Genomic DNA, 17639 nt, shown 5'->3' on the forward strand with positions numbered 1-17639 from the left:
ATGAGCTAGTTTGGGTATTAAAGGGTTTGGGGTCAAAAATGTAAAATTCCAAAACTGTTGAGTTTTCACGCCAAGTTTCTTCATCGTGTTCGCGACCATACCTTCCCATTCGCTAAGGATTCGTAATCTCAGCTTCTGCGTTTGCGTTTAGTCCTTCGCACCCCCGACTTTAACTCTGACTCAAAAATGCACCCCCGACTGAAGAACTTACATTGGCCTTCAGACTATCAGCCAAACACTAAGCAATTGGTTTAGAAAGTGTTTTATATCTAAATGCGGAAATAAACTAACATAGAAAGCAAGTAAAATGATCAAAGGCTACAAGTATGGATGCATCAGAAATTACACTCAAGCAACGATCCAATGTATTTCACGATTTTACAAATTTGAGCGAGTCTATGTTAATTAGCCACGGATAACAATTCTTAATTAGCTTCTCCCGAAGACTAACAAGACTTTCTAATTGAATTATCCCCAAAACAATTAAGAGATTAAGCACACCCGGAATGACTACAAGTAGTTCAATCCTATCCCTAGGTAGAATCTATAAAATGAGGGTTAAAACCTCAAGTTCTTGTTAATTAATCTTTCCCAACCCCAAATTATCTTTTCCAAAATTAATTCGGAGTTAATGAGTGATTCCTAGGGTTAGATAATCCCTTTGGAAATATTAAAAAACAAGAATAATTAAAGAAACAACAACTCACTTCATAAAAAGATAAAAATCATTCAATACATAAGCACAACAAGGTATTTAATCCATACTTTAAACATGAATATTTCCATAAACAAGATTCAAGCATTGAATGAAATACTACACACTTAGATATACAATACAAAGCAAGGAAATGAAGAAATAAACATAAATGGGTAAGAAAATCTTAACCAAAAGCTTCAAATCTTCAAGACCAAAGTGTGTGTGCAAAGCCCTAACTTCCAAAGATTGTTCTCTCTAGCCCTAAGAACTGAAAATAAGACAAAAGATCCATTAAAAATGAGCTAGTTTGGGTATTAAAGGGTTTGGGGTCAAAAATGTAAAATTCCAAAACTGCTGAGTTTTCACGCCAAGTTTCTTCATCGTGTTCGCGACCATACCTTCCCATTCGCTAAGGATTCCTAATCTCAGCTTTTGCGTTTGTGTTTAGTCCTTCGCATTCGCGAAGGTTCAAGTTCTAATTCATCACGTTCGCGAAGGTCTAGCTCCTGCTTCTTCGCGTTCGTGAAGGTCTGGTTCCTGCTTCTTTGCGTTCGTGATGTACCTTCGCATTCGCGAAGAGTAAATCACTGGGCAGGTTCTCCTTGTCCATTTTAGCTCCTTTTTTTACTTGTTTTCACTTGGTTTCTTCACCATTACTTCTAATACAACCTGTAAAATAGAAGTAAATGACATTAAGTACACGATTTTATCACTCAAACATAGCAAATGTATAGGTTTAAAGACAAGATAAGTTGGTAAAATACCAACTTATCAGAGCTGAAGAAGAGACTGGTGACTACACCAATCATCGTTGCACCGACTAGGAGAAACCGTTTGAGCTCATGTGTGATGCGAGTGACTTTACTATAGGAGCAGTTATGGGGCAACAAAAGGACAAAGTGGTGCACCCAATTTACTATGCAAGTAGAATACTAATCGGTGCACAACTAAATTATACCGTGATTGAGAAAGAGATGTTGGCTGTGGTGTTTGCATTCGAAAAATTCAAGTCTTATTTGATTGGTTCAAAAGTGATTGTTTATACTGACCATGCAGCACTTAGGTACTTGATAGCAAAGAAGGAGTCAAATGCACGCTTGATCCGTTGGGTTCTTTTGCTACAAGAATTCAATTTAGAGATCCGCGATAGTAAAAGAACGGAGAACCAAGTGGTAGGTCACCTTTCAACGTTGTAGGGAGCTGAAAAGAAAGTAGAGGTTGAAGATATATCAGAGAGATTCCAAGATGAACAATTACTAGCATTGGCAATGTAGGAGACGCCTTGGTATGCTGTTATTGCCAATTATTTGGGAAGCGATATTGTACCTTATAAACTCTCTTCGATTCAAAAAGAAAGTTCTTTCGTGATTGTTGGTCTTATTACTGGGATGAACCTTTACTTTTTAAAATATGCGTGGATAACATAATCCGGAGGTGTATCCTCGAGAAAGATCAATCTTCTGTTTTGAAGGCTTGCCACACTTTACCATATGGTGGGCACTTTGGAGGAATTCAGACAGGTGCGAAGGTATTGGAGACGGGTTTATATTGGCCGACTTTATTCAAGGATGCCCATGCCTAGGTGAAAATTTGTGATGACTACCAAAGGACCGGAACCATATCTCATTGTCACGAGATGCCGATGACTACAATTCAAGAGGTGGAAGTGTTTGACGTGTGGGGGATTGATTATATGGGACCATTTGTTAGCTTGTATGGTAACAAGTACATATTGGTAGCAGTTGACTATGTCTCCAAATGAGTTGAAGCGGTGGCTCTTACAACAAATGATTCCACAGGAGTGATATGATTTCTAAGAAAAAATATTTTACACGGTTTGGCATTCCGAGAGCTATAATCAGTGATGGTGGAACCTATTTTTGAAATAGAGCATTCGCAAAGCTGTTAGAAAAGTATGAAGTTCGCCATAAGGTTTCCACACTTACCACCCTCAAACTAGCGGGCTAGTGGAAATGTCCAACAGGGAAATCAAAAGTGTCCTAACCAAGACAGTGAATGCGACTCAGACTGATAGGGCAAGGAAGTTGGATGATGCATTATGAGCTTACTACACAATATTTAAAACTCCAATTAGTATGTCTCCGTACAAGTTGGTGTTTGGAAAAACATGCCATCTTCCGGTAGAGCTTGAGCATAAAGCCTTATGGGCATTGTGGCAGTTGAACTTGGATATGGAAACCGCAGGCACAAGTAGAGTTACAGAGTTACATGAACTCGTGGGGTTCCAGGCATTTGAGAGTATGAGATTGTATAAAGAAAGGATGAAGATGATGCATGATAAGCACATTCTAGATAGGAATTTCAAACCCAGAGATCTAGTGTTGTCATACAACTCGAGATTATGATTGTTTCCAGGTAATCTGAAATCTAGATGGTCAGGACCATTTAGAGTTGTGAAAGTGTTCCCAAGTGGAGAAGTAGAAATCAAGTCCGAAGATGGAACGAATAGGTTTAAAGTGAATTGGCGAATGTTGAAACACTACATTGGAATGATTGAAGAAAAAGGGGAGAAAAATGTGATGTACTTGGAAGAGCCCTAATATGTGAGCGAAGTGTAATCCTGAAAGCCTACGCCGTGCTGCGATGTTAAATCAGGCGCTTCCTGAGAGGCAACTCATTGTCTTGTTGTAAATCGTCGTGCCGCGACATTAAATTAAGCGCTTGTTGGGAGGCAAACCAAAGTTTATGATTTATTTCATTTTTATCTTTGATTTTGATTTTGATCTTTGGGGAGAATGACATGTGTGCGAGTGTTGCAGGTATAAAGAAAAAAAGTGCAAGGAAGCATCGCTCAATAGCTTTAAAAAACAATTCTGTGACTGAGCGTGCTAGGTCCATCGCATTGCACGAATGTTGGCACGCTAACAGTGGTACCAACTTCACAAAATAGTAAAGTACAAAGAGTTGCACTGGACCTAGCACGCTCCCAGGTAAGTTACATTAATAAAAAAAAGGCAAAAGGGAAATTCTGAAATTAAGAAAACCCAAATCTCCGCCCGTCTATCTCAATTAAACCTCACGACCCTTTCCCCCCCATGCCTCTTGTATGCGGCAAAATCAGAAGGCATAATTTCTTGCTATCAAGTCACTTCAGAAGAATGTCTCGAGACCTCGAGGACGTAGAGTTGCGACTGAGTTCCCTCCCTCGGGGCTCGTCGAGGCCCAACTCAAAGAAGACGAAGATCGAGGCTAGAGCAAAATGGGGAATTCCCAAGGCACACGGCTAAGTCTGATAGAGCCGGTCTACCCAGAGCCTATCTCGAGGCATCGCGTCTAGCCGTCCCATCTCCGTGTCTTTACAATTAATGCATTCTGTACAATGTTGTATTTCCTCTGCTATATAAAGGGGATCCTCACCACTTTGTAAGGGGTTGTTGTTGCTCCAACTACTCTACACAAGATCAATAAGAACTTTCTTTTCTTTCTCTCTAAATATACACGCTCGAGACTACTTCTTCCATTCATTGCCTTCATACTTGTTCTTTATTTATTTCTTGGTATTTTCCATAAAGATCCTTCTTTAATTGTATCCTGGCTGTTATTCCCTTCCCGGTTACCCCTGATATCTCGAGATCGAGCCCAAGCATCGACCTCGAGGCCTTTTATCAATCAGTCCGAAGCCCGGGTAGCAAGCCCTCAGTTTGATTACTGCCCCGTTTTAGCTTGTATTTTGTCGATTAAACTTCTCATACCTAGCATACACCGCTCTAACAACTAGCATAAAAATAGATAACGTATTTTTAGAGTCCCATTTACAAATTTAATTGTTATTACCATTTTCATGGTAAACAGTTTGGCGCCCACCGTGGGGCTAAAAATAATAGTGATTAATTTCTTGCCGGTTTCATTACACAAATGCAAGTTATCTTTTACACTTTTTCTTGTCCAAGATCTTTTGATTTCAGGACAAAATGTCAGGCTCGGTAAATAGAGTCAAAAACAGCAACCTCGAATACCACGGGGAAAAAGGTGTGGCTGTTCCAGTTGTAAGTGTGCCACCGCAGAATCCCGATAACATGACCGAACCGATTTCAGCGGATGCGGATTCATAGGACGCACAGCAGGTCGACAAAACCTCACATACCGATAGGTGCATATGATATGACGACCAACAGGAAGCCCAAAAAATCCCAGTGTGGGAAGAACAAGAAGATAGTCTTAATGTTATTTTTGAAATGTTGTAGGCACAACAGTTGGCTATCGCTCAGTTGCAAAGCCACCCGAAGACTCCCAGTACAGTAGTGCCGGAAACTACTTCCCCAGCCAAACAAGTACCTCAGAGGTCAAGCAACAACAGATCAATAGCCAATCCTACCATCGTGAAAATGCTGGAGGACCTCACCAAAAGGATCGAGTCAGGCAAGAAAATGATGGCAGCTAATGATAAGAAGGTCAAAACTTATAACTTTAGAGTCGACCAAATCCCGGGCGCGGCCCCAATCCTGAAGGGTGTAGATTCGAGGAAGTTCGTACAACGGCTGTTCCCAGAGGAAGTGGCTGCAAAACCTATTCCAAAGAAGTTTAGAATGCCAGAACTCCCAAAATACAATGGGACCTCAGATCCCAACGAACACGTCACTGCCTATACGTGCGCGGTGAAAGGCAACGACATAAAAGATGATGAGATCGAGTCTGTCTTACTGAAAAAGTTTAGAGAAAAGCTCTCGAAAGGGGCCCTGATGTGGTACCACAACCTATATCCCAACTCCATTGATTCATTTGCCATGCTAGCAGATTCCTTCATAAGGGCGCACGCCGGTGCCATCAAGGTAGCGACAAGGAAGTCCGACGTATTCAAGATTAAGAAGAGGGAGAACAAAATATTGCCAGAATTCGTGTCTAGTTTCCAGACAGAATGAATGGAACTACCCCCGGTCTACGACGACTGGGAAGTGCAGACCTTCACTCAAGTCCTGAATGAACAAAGCTCGGTGGCCTCAAGGCAGCTAAAAGAGAATCTGATCGAGTATCCCCCCGTAACCTGGTCAGATGTCCACGATTAGTACCAGTCAAAGATCAAGGTCTTGTATGACCATCCGGGATCCCCCTCGGGCTCAATATACCCAAGCAAGCTCCTGCCAAGGAAACTGATGCCAAACAAAGAAAGATACCGCTCGTATGTCGCAGATAGGAGGAATGCCCCGAGATGCAACCGACCTCGCAACGATCGGAGAATGGATCGAGGACAATATCTCTGAGGAATCATTAACAGATCCAGATTCGACGGGGACATGAGGCCAACTAAGGTGCCTCGCCCATCAGGATACAATTTCAACATCGTTGTATCAGACATTGTGTTCACCATCAGCGAAACCAGGGACGCCAAATGGCCCAGGCCTTTTCAGTCGAATCCCTCTCAAAGGAATCACAAATTGGTGTGTGAACTATATAATACGCATGGCCATGGGGACGAAGATGGCCACTAGCTCTGAAGGAAAAAAACAAAGCTACTCTATAAAAGTCACCACCGAGAACTGTCTAGCGATCGGGCTCAAGTTTAATTCCGAGTAAGGAAGGTGGCCAAGAAGAACGAAACAAATGGGCCACGACATATTACCATGATAGAGGAGGAGCGATGACACTCTCCAATAACTTATAAAGAGGAGGGTAAGAATGCCCGTCACAAGAGAAAAGCGGATCTGGGATATATTCCCGAGGATGCCCTCACATTCAGCGAAGAGGACACCAAGACCTTGTATCAGCCTCACACTAACGCACTGTTAACCTTCTTACTCATTCGATACATTTCAAATAAAACATGTGCCCATGAATTCAGGTGGCTCGATCAACATTATTGGGCCGAGGATGATTGTCACGCCCCAAAAACCAAGGGGCGCGACCGGCGCTCGACTGGGTAGCCCCCAGCCAAGCGGACCTGGGTGCCTTTCCTATTCCACGTGATACCCTGCGTTTCCATTACCCATTAACCAAGTGAAATAGCCATTTATAAATTTAAACAAATTCTTACGAGATTTACATAACATACATAATTACTTAGTGTGGTTTACAAGTTATACTACCCAAAATACATAAGTACATAACCCACGTTTCCTGTCTACGGAGCCTCTAAATGCAACTGAAGAATAATATGGAAATGTCGGCAACAAGGCTCCGGCTATACCTTACACAAATACCAACTAAGACTCCGGGAAGAAAAGCGGCATGAGCCACGTAGGGCCCCGATAGGAAAGGGGCTCACCAATTCAACTGACGGGAGGTGAAGGAGTGCTAATGTCGGTGGGCTGGAGTACCTGTTATGGAACCACCTAAAATCATAACACGAATGTTGCACCCCCGGCAAAAGGGACGTCAGTACATTTGAATTGTACTGGTATGTATAAACAAACTTTAACCCAAGTAAAATCAAGAAATACACAGGTAACAAACAGTAATAGAATCAACAATCAAATGCACATGAAAGGAACAACCAAAGCCAAACAACTCCACAATCTCTCCTTTTCCCCTTTCAACATTATTTCATCACATCAATGGTTTCACAACTTTCACATATTTTTATTTCAATAGTGATTTCGATCACTTTTCCACCCTTATTACCTCGGCCACCCTTCTCACCACAACCCACACCTTATTACTTCGTGCTGCGGCGCGCATCCCGATCCCACCGGACAATCATATTTCACACAACAACAACAACAATTCACAAGGAGTGTTCATAAACATCAATACCAATTCCAACATATACAATAACCCGTACATAATTCAAGTCACAACAATAATTTCCCACAACAAGTCACATATAATATTGCCACAGTTGTTTCAATTGTATCAATTACGATTTCTTTCCATCGTTTGTCCCACAGCTCTTACCACGTAACATATTCATACCCACACGCACTTGTGTTATTGCCATTTTACTTAAACCACTATAACGGAAAACTTAACCAACAACGTTCAAGGCACATTAATCACAAGAATTTCACAAATAGTCCACATAAGTAACACATACCAATTACTCGCACACCAACAAGGTGACTTTACAAAGGTTAAGGTTAGCCATATATACCTGGAGTCGAATTCCCTTTTTAACTTCTACTTTCAATTCACCAACAGCCTAGTACCGCCAATCTAGTTCACAAGTTAGCACATATAACTTAGAATTGAAGTTCACAAATTCAGCCCGAACTTACTTAGGTTTCCAACCCTTATTTTGCAAATCTTTAGTTCTACCTAATTCCTCTTACTAGATTCTAGGTTTTAAAGGATATGCATGTGTATCTCAACTTCCATTTTCAAGAATTAACGCATGAGAATCCCCCTTTTTGTTTAAATCTGAAAACATTGAAAAAGGGTTGGGGATTTTACCTTCAAGAACAGATATGAAGACAATTACTTGAAATTTCCCGGCCTGGATGACTTTGAAAAATCGAATTGATGGAGATAAGACTTTCTCTCTCAAGAATTCTCTCTTCCCTCTCTCTAGTTTTGTTCAGAAAATAGGTTAAAATGAGGGGTTGGGTTGTTTTATTGAAGAAGGGGTCGGGTTTAAAATTTAGAAAATTGGAGCCCCGAGTCAGGTCTGCGATCGCATATGTGATTACAGAGTGGAAATGCGGTCCGTAGAATGGACCGAAAAAGTGCTCCCATCATCTGAACACACTGCCTGGGTATGCGGCAGAAATGCGGTCCGCATACCCGTTTTGCGGTCGCATAATGCACCGTAGAACTGCCCCTCTCAAAAATCCCAAGGAAAATATGCGACAACTATGCGGTTCGCATATCGGTTATGCGATCATATATCGGATCGCATATTTAACCTCAAATTTGACCAACACTGACTCACTTTGCGGCAATTATGCGGTCCGCATACGTGATATGCGGCCGCATTTTCGACCGCAGAATCGCATTTTCCGGAAAATAGTATTTCTTGACTTTTTATAGCATAGATCAGTACAAAAAGGGTCCGAACTACCAGCTTTTGAGTACAAGTTTTCACAAGGTCTTACATCCTCCCCCACTTAAAATCATTCGTCCTCGAATGAGGATTTTGGAAATCGGTTGGTTTTGAAATCATGATATGCAAACTCCCAATTTTTGATTTTTTTTTTGCCAGAGTTCCCTTTATAATTAGACTTATCTACCTGTCAGAGAGCCCCCAAAATATTATTTTCAAGCACCATTACGTTATCCCTATTGTCCCTACAACTGGTATACAATTCATTACCTCAACAACTGCACATAATTTGGCCACTTCAATGAGTTCCATACAGTTCAACCACTTCAATACATTATACGCATTTCAATTAATCATTACCAATCTACACTACATTTAATCATTCACTTATCACAGGAGTTCTTACAAAACTTTCATTTACCAAAAAGTGGTTTGTGCATGACTCAATTAATCACAACACCTACAATTCTTGCACAACTTGAGGAGTTACACTAGTAAAGCATTTAGGAAAAATATATGGGGTGTCTTTGTACCGGATTGAACACAACATCAATTTACTTAGAGACAAAAGTTCGCACGATCACTACTAGACTTGTTCAAACAGATGGGGATATTTTTCTTTCATTTCACTTTCCGCTTCCCACGTGGCTTCCTCGACTTGTTGACTTTGCCATAGCACTTTAACTGAAGCAACTTCCTTCTTTCTCAATTTGCGAACTTGCCTATCAAGAATAGCGACCGGAATTTCTTCATATGATAACTCTTCATTGACCTCGATAGCCTCGATTAGCACGATGGTGGATGGGTCTCCAACCACTTTATTTAACATAGACACATGGAACACCGGGGGCACTAATGACATTGCAGAGGCAATTCTAGTCTATAGGCCACCTGTCCTATCTTTTGAGTGACCCGATACGGCCCGACATATCTAGGACTCAACTTCCCTTTCTTCCCAAATTTCATGACTCCCTTCATAGGAGATACCCTCAAGAACACCCAATTATCTACTTGGAATTCCAATTTTCTTCGACGAATGCCCGCATAAGATTTCTGGTGACTCTGAGTAGCTTTCAACCTTTCCTGAATGATTTTAACTTTTTCCATAGCCTGGTGCACGAGATCTGGCCCTAACAATTCTGCTTCACCCACTTCGAACCATCCAATCGGAGACCTACATCCCCTCCCGTACAATGCCTCAAATGGGGCCATCTGAATGCTAACATGAAAGTTGTTATTGTAAGCAAATTCTATAAGTGGCAAGTGATCATCCCAATTACCCTTGAAATCCAAGACACAAGCCCGTAACATATCTTCAAGCGTCTGAATAGTCCGCTCCGCTTGACCATCAGTCTGCGGATGGAAAGCCGTGCTGAGATTCACCTGAGTACCCAAACCTTGCTGAAATTTCTTCCAAAAATTAGCTGTGAACTGGGCCCCTCGATCTGAGATAATAGAAAGTGGAGTGCCATGAAGCCTTACTATTTCCTTGATATACAGTTGAGCGTATTGTTCCGCAGTATCCGTAGACTTGACTGGCAAGAAGTGAGATGATTTGGTTAGTCGATCCACTATTACCCAAATTGAGTCAAACTTGCGTTGAGTGCGAGGTAACCCTACCACGAAATCCATGTTAATCATCTCCCATTTCCACATTGGTATTTCCATAAGCTGAGTTAACCCAACGGGGCGCTGGTGCTTGGCTTTTACTCGCTGACAATTCGTACATTTAGATACAAAGTCCGCCATACCCCTTTTCATACCGTTCAACCAATAAATTTCCTTGAGATCACGGTACATTTTCGTAGAACCTGGGTGCACAGAATACCTAGAATTATGAGCCTCCGCCATTACCCTCCCCCGAAGATTTTCCACATCTGGAACACATAGCCTACCTTGACATCGTAATACACCATCCTCACTACCGAGTGAAAATGTTGAAGTCTTGTTACTCAAAACTGCCTCCTTCATCTGTGCTAATGCTAGATCAATGAGCTGCGTTTCCTTGACTTCCGCTACCAGTGACGATTCTGCTCCATTACGCACCATAACTTTCCCCTCATCTGAGGTCGAAATAGTAACCCCCAGACTGGCCAATTGATAAACCTCTGGAGCCAAAGGCCTCTGATCCACTCCCAAATGAGCCAAACTACCCATGGACTTCCGACTGAGAGCATCAACCACCATATTCGCCTTCCCTGGATGGTATAAAATATCCATATCATAATCCTTGATCAATTCTAAACACCGCCGCTGCCTTAAATTCAACTCCTTCTTCATGAACAAATATTGGAGACTCTTGTGGTCTGAGAACACATCCACATAGACCCCATAAAGATAATGCCGCCATATTTTCAAGGAAAATACAACTGCTGCAAGCTCCAGTTCATGTGTCGAATAATTCTTCTCGTGATTCTTAAGTTGCCTTGAAGCATACGCTATAACCTTCCCATGTTGCATCAACACACACACCAAACCGACCCTGGAGGCATCGCAATAAACAACAAATCCTTCCGTGCCTTCTGGCAAGGTCAATATCGGCGCGAGGTCAATCTCGACTTCAATTCCTGAAAACTTTTCTCACAAGCGTCGGACCGTTGGAACTTACCTGCTTTCTGCGTCAACTTAGTCAAAGGGGAGGCGAGGGTAGAGAATCCCTCCACAAACCTCCGATAATACCCCGCTAAGCCCAAGAAGCTACGGATCTTCATCGGGGTCGTGGGTCAAGGCCAATCCTTTACTACTGCAATCTTCTGAGGACCCACCTGAATCCCTTCATTGGAAACAACATGGCCCAGAAAGGTAACAGACTCCAACCAAAATTCACATTTTCAAAATTTAGCATACAACTGGTGCTGATAAAGGGTCTGCAGAACTGCCCTGAGGTGATCGGTATGATCCTCCCGGCTCCACGAATAAACAAGGATGTCATCAATGAAAACAATCACAAAGGAGTCTAGAAATGGCTTGAAGACCTGATTCATAAGATCCATGAAAGTTGTCGGGGCGTTGGTTAGCCCAAAAGACATGACCAAGAATTCAAAGTGACCATAGTGAGTTCTGAAAGCGGTCATAGGAATATCCTGTTCTCTGATCTTCAATTGGTGATACCCGGACCGTAGATCAATTTTTGAAAAGAACCTCGCACCTTGCAATTGGTCGAACAAATCATCTATTCGAGGCAAAGGATATTTATTCTTGATGGTGACCTTGTTAAGCTGCCGATAATCAATACACATCTGGAGCGACCCATCCTTCTTTCTGACAAAAAGAATCGGGGCACCCCACGGTGACACACTTGGCTGTATGAACCCCTTTTCTAATAAATCCTTCAGTTGTTCCTTTAACTCCCTCAACTCCGCTGGCGCCATTCTGTATGGTAAAATAGATATCGGCCGCGTATCTGGCAATACATCAATCCTGAAATCAATCTCCCTATCTGGCGGGATCCCTGGAAGCTCGTCCGGAAACACTTCAAGAAACTCAATTCACGACTGGCACAGACTCGGGGACAGACACTTCTAAAGTGGTGTCATCCACAAGGACCAAATGGTAGATACACCCCTTCCTAATCATCTTCGAAGCCTTAAGGTAGGAAATAAACCTACCTTTCGGTACCACACCATTTCCCTTCCACTCAATAACCGGCTCATTAGGGAACTCAAGCCTCATGACTCTCGTTTGGCAGTCAAGATTAGCAAAGCACGAATAAAGCTCGTCCATTCCCATAATCACATCAGAATCCACCATTTCAAGCTTAATAAGATCGGTCGTGGTAGCACGACCACATACCATGATAACTCAATTCCTATAAACTCTCGTGGTTGTAATTGAATCACCAACCGGAGTCGACACAGAGAACGGCTCATGAAGCTGTTCGGGTTCTACCCCAAAACATGAAGCAATGAATGGGGTGACATAAGACAAAGAGGACCCCGGATCATTAAGAGCATAACAATCAATGGCCTGAATAGACAAGATACCTGTAGCAACATCTGGGGAGGCCTCTGCACTCTAGCGACCACTCAAGGCATAAAACTGGCTGGATACACCTCTACCACGAGCTCCACCCCTAACTACACCGTGCCCTGCTGGGGCTGGAGGACGCACGGATGATGTGGCAGTTGAAGAACCGGGTGAGTGACTGAGAAAATCCCCCACCCATGCCCTGACTGGGCGCACGGCAGTCCCGCTGGATATGACCTCTTACCCCGCATCTATAACACACCGGAATATCCAAATAACAAGTCTCGGAATGGAACCTCACACACTTGGGGCATGAAGCCCTCCCTTACTACTGTGATCTCCCTCCTGGACGACCGGAATGATGGGGTCTCCTACTTTCTGAACCTGATCTCAAATGACTGCCCTGTTAACAACTGTGCACAGATGGTGGTACGCTTGCTGAGGACTGGGCATATGACTAGGACGGCCCTGATGGCCCTCTCCCCGGAACTGGTCTCCCTGAGTGACCCGCTGATCGGGCCCTGCTGCTACTTTCCCTTTCTGCCCTTATTTTCAACTTCCTAGCCTCTGTGGCCTGAGCGAACCCCACAATCTTCCCATAATTCATATCTGAGTGTAAGGCCGCTATAGCAGCCTCATTCACCACCAAAGGACTAAGACCCTGAACGAATCGCCGAACTCGAGCATCCATGGTTGACACTAACTGAGGAGCATACTTGGACAACCTCACAAACTCCATGTAGTACTCCCAAACACTCATATTGCCCTGCTTGAGGACCTCAAACTCTGTGACATGGGCCGTCATTGTCTCGGCAGGCAAGAAGTGATCCATGAATGCATCTACAAACTCATCCCATCTAGCCGGAGGTCTTCCCTCCCCACGATAATCCTCCCACATCTCGAACCACAAATACTCTGTTCCCCTCAACCTGTATGAAGCCAACTCAACCACTTCCATCTCTGTAGCCTTCATCACTCGAAGGGTCTTATATATTACATCAAGGAATTCCTGTGGATCGTTCTCTAGGTCTGTGCCCATGAACTCTGGAGGGGCCAACAGCAGAAACTGGTTGGCTCTAGAGCTGGCGTAATCTCCCTGTCCGCTGGGGGGTGCAGGGGCATCATGAGATTTCTGGGCCTGAGCGGCCACTAACTGGGTCAACATATGGATGGCTCCTCTAAGGTCCCCATCAGAAACCCCGGGACCCGAAGCTGGAATTGCATCAAGATCAGGAATATCAGTGGGAGGGATGGTAGCACCCTCTGCCGCAGCTGGGACAGGAATACTTGGATCTGGAATAGATGGACCATGCAGATTCGAGACCGGGAAGTCACTCTTACCAACGGCATCAGGTACATGATTCACAGCCACACTTGGGATGGCATTGTGTAAGGCCCCGGAAAATTTCCCTAAGCAACCTAGGATTTCGTGGTGTCACGTAGGCTTATTAAACTATTTTATGTGTTATTAACATAGTGGGAATCAATTTGATTTGGTAAATATGTGTACAAGTCTTATGGTAAGTAATTTGGGGTCCAAGGAAAGGCCTAAGTCTAAGGAAAATTGGAAAAGTTCATAATAGGCTAAGATTTCAAATGAGTTCGCACAAGCCACGACTTTGAACGAGACTATCTAAGTATATATAAGGTTTCATGTTACTAACAACCTATCATAAGAAAGCTCTTCGAGTCTAGTTTCCAACTCTTCAAACCGTTCGTCATTTGGACATTCCTACATAATGTTATGATCAAATTACTGATGGTTGGAAAAATGCAATTCTGCGGTGAAATCTGCGATCGCAGATTTAACTCTGTGGACCGCAAAACCATTTTGCGATGCCGAATGGTCGCAGAATGAAGCAGAACAGCCCAGTTCTAGGCAACGAGTTCTGCGATGAATCTGCGGCCCGCATACCCATTCTGCGGTGGATTCTACTATCGCATACTTGACATTGGAGGGTAATTTTCTAATTTTTATAACCTGATCCCATTTTAATATATAGCCTTTAGGGCTTCATTTGGGGTCATTTTCTACTGATTTTAGAGAGAGGTGAGAGCATTTTAGAGAGAGAAGGAGGAACCCAACATTTAAATCATCCAAATCTTGCATCAATCATCAAGAATCAAAGAACCCAATCACAAATTCTTCATCTAAGAGGTAAGATTCTATACCCTAGGTTTTAATTTCGAGTTTGGAGTATAAGATGGGTTATTGAGGTATGATTCTTGGGTGTATTAGTATTATGTATACATGCATGTACAACTTAGGTTTATTGGAAGATTGTTTAACATAAATAAGTAAAGATTTGGTTGGGGAATGAAGGAAAACCTTGAAAAAGAGATTTGAGATTATGTGGTTATGTGGTAAGAGTTGTGTAACAAATGATAAAAAAGAAATCGTAATTGATGCAATTGAAACAACAGTGGTAATATCATCGGTGACTTGTTGTGGGCAATTATCGTTGTGACTTGAATTGTATACGGGTTATTGTATATGATAGAATTAGTATTGATGTTTATGAAAATTCTTGTGAATTGTTGTTGTTGTGAAATGATATTCTGGATGGCCTGAAGCCATGTAATTGAACTGTGAACTACTGTTGTTGTGTGAAATGTGATTGTCCGGTGGGATCGGGTTGCGCGCCGCAACACGAAGTAATAAGGTGTGGATTGTGGTGATAAGGGTGGCCGAGGTAATAAGGGTGGTCGAGGTAATAAAGGTGGAAAAGTGATCGAAATCACTATTGAAATGAAAATATGTGAAAGTTGTGAAATCGTTGTTGTGATGAAATAATGTTGAAAAGGGAAAAGGAGAGATTGTGAAACTTGTTTGGCTTTGGGTGTTCCTTTCTTGTGCATTTGGGTTGTTGATTCTATTACTATTTGTTACTTGTGTATTGTTTGATTTTACTTGGGGTAAAGTTTGTACATACATACCAGTACAATTCAAATGTACTGACGTCCCTTTTGCCAGGGGCGCTACATTCGTGTTATGATTGTAGGTGGTTCTAAAGCAGGTACTCTAGTCCACCGGCAGTAGCACCTCCTCCACTTTCCATCAGCAGTATTGGTGAGCCCCTTTCCTCTCGGGGCCCTGCGTGGCTCATGTCGCTTTTATTCCCAGAGTTTTATTTTGGTATTTGTGTAAGGTATAGCCAGAGCCTTGTTGCCGACATTTCCGTATTATTCTTCAGTTGTATTTAAAGGCTCCGTAGACACGTTGTGGGTAGTGTCGAGCATGGGAATTTAAAATAGAAATATTGATGTTTGGCAATGATGTATAAAACTTGTAATACTTTTAATATGGCGAATGAAGTTGCTAATGAAAATGAAATGGAAATCGTTACTGATATGTTTATAGAATTTGATTAATGGAGTCCATTTCCAATTTATTCATGAGTTAGTTTGGGTAGAATAAGGTCTAACAGGCTTGCTCGGTCGGGTTTACTCGGTTGAGCGCCGGTCGCGCTCCTCAGATTTTGGGGCATGACAAACTTGGTATCAGAGCCTAAGGTTTTAAAGTGTCATAGGATGTCTCGGAGCCGTGTCTTGTAGAGTCCTTCTTATCAGTGTATTGTCGACCACATCTATAACTTGGAGGCTACATGGGCATTTAGGAATGTTACCCTTCTTCAACACTCAAGATCGTGCAATAAAGCTTGACTATGAGATTGTATTCTAACTCGTGCGTTGAGATTCAAGGTAAGTTTAAACGCTCTTTCGTCTATTTCAAGTAATATTGTCATATGGAATGACCAATGGGCAAAGGCCTGAATATTAAGGAGATGGCACATGTATCATGTTGAACAAATTGTACGAATATATGAGGTACGTACATAGTACTAGAAGCATACTTTATTCGAGAAAGTGTTAAAAATGATTGTGACCTCCAAAGAAACATTGAATTGATAAGTGATATGTAAGCTTTTATAGCACATGTGGGTAGTGTAAGAAGTATGTAAATGATCCTAAGGTATGAAAGAAAATTGGTTATATAAGCACGTGATATATGGGAGACATGACCAGGAGATTAATGATGAGAGTGCAAGTCTCTCCTAATAGACAAGAAGTTATGAAATGAGAGTCAATTAAACCCACGATGAGAAGACCCCTATACTACGAACTTCATAAAACTCCAGAAGTGTACAAAGTGATGTTACACTCCTAAAGGATATTGATATGGGGAATTGGAATCCCAAGCTCGTGTGGCCGAATAAGAGTAGAAAACTTATGAGGTTAATACCATGGTGACTTAAATTTCCCTAATAGTCGAACATATATATATGAGGGATAGAGATATGAGACATATGTCCCTAAAGTTGCTAAATTCAAGACTTGTGTCAAAATCCAGGACATTCGCCCTAAGTGGGGGAGGAAAGGCCATAGTAAGGCCACTTAAATACAATGAAACAAGAGTAAGATCATGTAGATATGGTGTTTGAATATTTTGTTGAAGACATGCATAGTCTAGAAAAGTGATAATGGATGACGTGATTATCTGAAAGGATATGCTAATGCTAGACTGCTAGTACCCCAAAGAAGGTGGAAGGTTAAGGAAGGTAAATTCTTCATACAGGGCAACGTGAATGATAAGGTCAACGATCCTAGAAACTAAGAGTACGTTTGTAACGGGATTTTATACTTGTCAGAGGGTCAGGAACAATGGAACCTAACGAAGTACTATAGGTAAAATGTGGAAGGTTGCGGGATTTTAGAATGGGTTAATTATAGATCTGTGATTTAACCAAAGTACCAAGGCATTATGAAAGGTGGAACTAGTGGGAGAAATAAATGTGATGCTATAATAACCCAAGAGGGTATTCGGGCTTGATGGAGAGCCTCTGAAGAATCTTACAAGAAAAAAAAGTGTTAAGTGACATGTGGATGAGCACACTTTCCCACGGATATCCTAACAAGAGTTAAGAGGTGAGCAGGGATGAAATAACTAATGGAAAAGACCACGTAACATGTGGAAGAGTGCATGGCTATTTACTAGCTAGGAATTATGATGAGAGAAGAAATGTGAAGATAATCTATAAATTG

The sequence above is a fragment of the Nicotiana sylvestris genome, chromosome 8 (genome assembly GCF_000393655.2).
Source record: "Nicotiana sylvestris chromosome 8, ASM39365v2, whole genome shotgun sequence".
Lineage (NCBI taxonomy): Eukaryota > Viridiplantae > Streptophyta > Magnoliopsida > Solanales > Solanaceae > Nicotiana > Nicotiana sylvestris.